The 5625-nt window shown below is 39.0% G+C and overlaps 1 pseudogene; it reads right to left on the bottom strand.

Moving 5' to 3' along the window:
- Nucleotides 1–2233: 2233 nt before the first annotated feature.
- LOC148583694 (uncharacterized) lies at nucleotides 2234–3184 on the bottom strand (annotated as a pseudogene).
- Between the last annotated feature and the right edge of the window lie 2441 nt (nucleotides 3185–5625).

Raw genomic sequence — 5625 nt, 5'->3', positions numbered from 1 at the left:
ATGGTGAGACGTGTGCTTCTTCCAATAACAGCTTCTTTATCTCCTCATTATTAGGCACACAAACTCTATTCTGGTATCTGAACAAACCATCTGATGTGGTACCGAAACCCAAGATCCGACCTTTGTTGGCTTTCTCTTTAATTTGAATGATCTCTTCATCTTTTTCTTGGGCCACGCGGATATCCTCCAGTAGTGTGGATTTAATCTCGAGTTTCGCCATTAATGCTTGCACCTCTCCTACCACGATCTCCATATTGAGCCTCTCAATGTCCGTCTTTAGATTATGGGGCAAAGCTTTTAAACATGCTATCTCACTTCTTGATTTTCTGCTTAGGGCATCTGCAATCACGTTGGCTTTCCCGGGGTGGTAATTAATTACACAGTCGTAGTCCTTTATTAGCTCCAGCCATCGCCTCTGCCTTAAATTCAGTTCCTTCTGCGTGAATAAGTATTTAAGGCTCTTGTGATCTGTATAAATTTTGCACTTCACCTCGTAAAGATAATGTCTCCATATTTTTAATGCAAAAACTACTGTAGCAAGTTCTATATCATGGGTGGGATAATTCAGCTCATAACTTTTAAGTTGTCGAGAGGCATATGCTACTACTCTGTCATTTTGCATTAGGATGCAGCCAAGCCCCTTTCTAGAAGCGTCGCTATAAATAACAAATCCACAAGATTCTGATGGAAGCGTTAAAATTGGAGCAGTTACCAACCGCCATTTTAGTTCTTGAAAACATTGCTCACATTCATCAGTCCACAAGAAACGAGCATTCTTTCCTGTCAAAGTAGTCAGCGGTCTAGACAATTTTGAAAAACCTTCTACAAAACGCCGATAATAGCCTGCCAGACCCAAGAAACTTCTGATTTCATGTACATTGGTGGGTCTCTCTCAATTTACTACAGCTTCAACTTTCTTGGGGTCTACTGAGATGCCGTCTTTTGATACTACATGCCTGAGAAAAGTGACTCTATCCAACCAAAGCTCGCACTTTGAGAACTTTGCATACAACTGTTTTTCTCTAAGCCTTTGCAAAATACACCTCAAATGGTCTTCATGTTCTTCCAAGCTTTTGGAGTAGATTAAGATATCGTCAATGAACACCACCACGAATTGATGTAAGAAATCATGGAATACTCGATTCATTAGGTCCATGAATGCTGCTGTGGCGTTAGCTAATCCAAATGGCATTACCAAATACTCATAATGGCTATATCGGGTGCGGAAAACCGTCTTGGAAATATCTTCCCTCCTTATCCTCAGCTGGTGATACCCCGAACGAAGGTCGATCTTTGAGAAAATCAGAGCACCCTTCAGCTAGCCAAACAAATCGTCTATGCGAGGTAGTGGATATCTATTTTTTATGGTGATTTTGTTAAGTTTCCGGTAGTCAATACACATCCGAAAAGTACCATCCTTCTTTTTCACAAAGAGCACAGGCGCTCCCCATAGCGATACGCTGGGGCGTATGAATCTTTTGTCTAACAATTCTTGTCGCTGGGTCTTCAATTCTTTTAATTCTGCTGGTGCCATCCTGTAGCGTGTCTTGTATATTGGAGTTGCTCTCGAAATTAAATCAATGCAAAATTCTATCTCCCTGTCAGGAGGAAGTCCTGGAAAGTCTTCTGAAAAGACATCAAGAAATTCTTGCACCACGGTTATCTCCTCCATTTTTCTCTCCTCTTGAAGCGATTCCTTTAAGCATGCCAGGTAGACTTGACATCCTTCTAGTAATAATTGCTTGGCTTGTGTCCTTGAAATTAGTTGTGGAGTAGCGCCCACCTTGGTTCCGACAAATTTGAATTCGGAGTCAGTTGGAAATCTGAAAATTATCTCTTTGTTGTGGTAATCAATGATGGTATGATTGTTTGATAACCAATCCATTCTGAGGATAATATCGAATCTTTCCATATCAAACACCATCAAATTAGCCGTGAGGGTTCTTCCCTCTATAAGAATTGGGCAACCCAAGACTATTTTTCTGCATAACACTGATTTGCCTACTGGGGTAGATACTAGTACTCCTACTTCCATTGGTTCTATATTAATACAAAATCTCCTAGCATACTTAGCTGATATAAAAGAATGAGTAGCTCCAGAATCGAATAAAACCACAACCTTGCCAATAAAGAGAGATAGAATACCTGTGACTACTCCATTCTCCGTTTCTGCTTCACCTAATGTGAGGGCATAAACCCTGGCTGGAGTGAGTGGTATGCGATTATTCCTTGCCTATAGTGATGCAGCACCTCCTTTTGCCTTTGGGCAATCTCATGCAAAGTGACCGGCCTGACCGCATCGGTAGCACATATTAGTCCCCGTACGACACAATCCGTAGTGGGGGCATTGGCATTTTGGACAGGGCACGCTGATGGCTGAACTCGGTCTATTCCCCATGGGTTTGACTCCCTAGTTATTTCCGTTCGGTCTTCGTTTCCATCCAGCTTGGTTTCGATTTGGTGGGGTTGCAGCCCTCTTTTGTGTTTCTGCCATTGCCAAAGCATTTCTCTTCACACTCTCCTCAGCTAGAGAAGCCTTGTTGAGTAATTCCACAAAATCTTGAATTTCAAAGCATACAACACGCTCATGGATTTGTGGGTTGAGACCCTGTTCAAACTTCCTTACTCGATTTTGTTCATCCGCCACCAAGTAGGGAGCAAAGCGAGCCAATTCATTGAAGCGGCCAGCATACTGGGCGACTGTCATATTTCCCTGAGTGAGGTCCATGAATTCTCGAGCCTTCGCGTCCCTGAGAATCTTGAGAAAATATTGCTGGAGAAATTTTTTCTGAAATCACGGCCAAGAGATTGCTTCCTCCCTGCCTAGTTCTTGAATCAGTAATACCTTCTTGGCAGTCCACCAATGCCTGGCTTCACCTGACAATCGAAAAGCGGTGTATTGTACTTTCTGTTCTTTCATGCAACTTGCGAGTCGCAAAATTTCTTCTACGTCGGTCAGCCAATTTTTGCACTCTACATGATCTCGTTTCCCATCGAACAGAGGAATGGGGAGTAGCTCGAAGCGTTTGAATGGGCAGCCGCGCTCCTCCTCACAGGGTGCTTATCTTCTAAGATCAGTTATGGCTGTGACGAATTGCCTAGCCATACCTTGAAGCATCTGAGCCATATCCGGGGTAGCCTCAACTTCCAAACCTTGAGAAGATCCTTCTCCTCCTTCTGCCATGACTCTGTAACGTGCCAAAAATTAGAGTTTCCTATTTAACTATTTGCAAAAATCATAAGCGTAGTGATGCAATCTGACCTAAGCCTGGGTTTCTACGTTATTTCCTAGGTTAAGAAAATACAAGTCAAAATCATAGTTGACTTGGCTCTGATACCATACTTGCCACGCCCCCTATTGAGTTGAATAGGGGAACGCGAACTAAAACACAATAATTAAGGAATATAATTATCAGATATCATTTCATTAATACTAAACCAAGGGAAGATAAGAAGTCAAAAGTTGTATAGAACTAGTGTTTTAATATGAACATATACAAGATCTGTTTTACATATGAGCTGGGAACCCAAAAAAAACAAACAAACATTTCAAGCCCTGTTAGGAGGCATAATCGAAAGCGACTACTATAGGGAGGTTATAGCCTCCCCATGCGTCAAGTGTTCTCCTATATACACATAACAAAAATTGTGTAGTCTACAAAAACAAAAGTCTGCACAACAATGGCTTCATCCTTGCAACCCATTGGAATCCCAAGCTCTAAAACTCCTACGGTTCCGCAAAGCAGTAGGTCCATATGTCCCAAGCATAAGGCCATATAATCGGGTCCTCAAGAATAAGGAGACCTACGGGAAGCCCCATTCTCAACACTATTATGTACAACGGCATCTGAAAAAATTAAGGGAAAAAGGGGTGAGTTCGACAACTCAGTAAGTAGCCACAACACCAAGATGCTATAAAACATGCTATGCAGATTTAATGCTATAATCTCAGTTATGCATAAATAATAAAATAATTGACAATTAATACAAGAATAGCAAGTAACTTATAAGATGTACAAACACTTCCTTTTACTTTTCTTTTCAAAACTACTGTTTTACCCTTTTGACCCGACACCACAAATTTACTGTGAGCTTCGCACGTTGGCTTGTCCCGAAGGACATATATGCTCATCCTGTCGTCACAGGGGGGAGCTACCAGGTTGGGAACTTCCCTAGGTGAAGGCCACCTGGCCGGTAGCACACACCTTCTCATAACCGTCTTTGGTGTGCTTGCCATGCTATCCTATGTGGTACCGATCGTCACTATAATCGTGTCTCGGGTTAAACAATTATAAGCATGAATGCACATGTACCATTTCATATAATCTGTAAGCTCATCTGTAACTGTATGCTATGCCATGAACTTTGAGAGCTCTTTTCATTCATAATCGCTGTCATGCATAACTCATAAAATATGAGATAATTATAGTACGTAACATTCTTAAACCATGGCATATGATTGAATAAAACTTTGCATTAAAAATATGAAAGGAAGTGCAATTGAAAATCATGTACGTGAGTTCTTTCTAAAATCCCCAACATTTTCCAAAAGATTATAATAAAATCTGTTGGGGTTTTTGGTGTTGTGTCCCCTTACTTGGATTTGACGCTGGGTTGGGTCAAGTCGTTCTTTCACCTAAATAAATTGTAAAGATGAACTTAGAAGAGTATATTAAAGTTTTAGTCAAAATTTTAAATAAAATATTCATATATATATATATATATGTGTGTGTGTGTGTGTGCGCGAGTTTCCACGAACCCCCATGTGTAATTGCACAGGTATATATATATATATATATATATATATATATATATATATAGATATAATTCTCATGATATCCAATTTCCCTCCCAATTATGCTGTACACGTGTATATATATATATATATATATATATATATATATATATATAAAATGCTACATGTATATTTATATATATATACACACAAAACAACATGATATATATATATATATACATGTGTGAGGTGCTAAACATTTATCCAAGAGATTTACTCAAATAAAAATTTTATTATTGCTATTACCATTATTATGAATGTATAATAGTTAATCACAAAAACAATATACTGACTTATGTGAAAAAAAAAAAAAAATATGTCTAAACAAAATATATATAATCTCTATAAACCTATAGAACTAACATTCGAATAATAAGAGTCAAACTCCTTAGATAACCACCCATACAAGAATCCTAAAATACTCATAAGAAGCAAATACTGACTTATCCCAAATCTCTTTCAAGAAAATAAAGTAAAATAAAATAAAATAATAACAGAGAAGGGGTCCTTACCGCTACTGTGCTAGAATGGGGGTTGCAAGAAAAGAAACTAAAATAACCTCCTGTTTTGCTACTTGTGGTCGTGAGGGGAAAAGAAGGCCCTTGGGTATTTATAGTGTTGAGAGAGATATATAATAATACAAAAAAAATTAAGTTGAAGGACGTGCTTAAAGGCTAAGGGGAAAAGTCATGCAAGAGTACAATTGCCCCATTACGTGGAAGCTTTATCTAATGCATGAAAACACATGGCAATTCCAAAATAAAAGTAAGACACGTTGATGAAGGTAAGACACGTTGATTTTATCTCTTCATCTTTTTATCTTTTTTTTT

The sequence above is a fragment of the Corylus avellana genome, chromosome 9 (assembly GCF_965113065.1).
Source record: "Corylus avellana chromosome 9, dhCorAvel1.hap1.2, whole genome shotgun sequence".
Taxonomy (NCBI): Eukaryota; Viridiplantae; Streptophyta; class Magnoliopsida; order Fagales; family Betulaceae; genus Corylus; species Corylus avellana.
The sequence above is the reverse complement of the archived record's forward strand: the minus strand, read 5'-3'. Positions and strand labels throughout refer to the sequence as shown.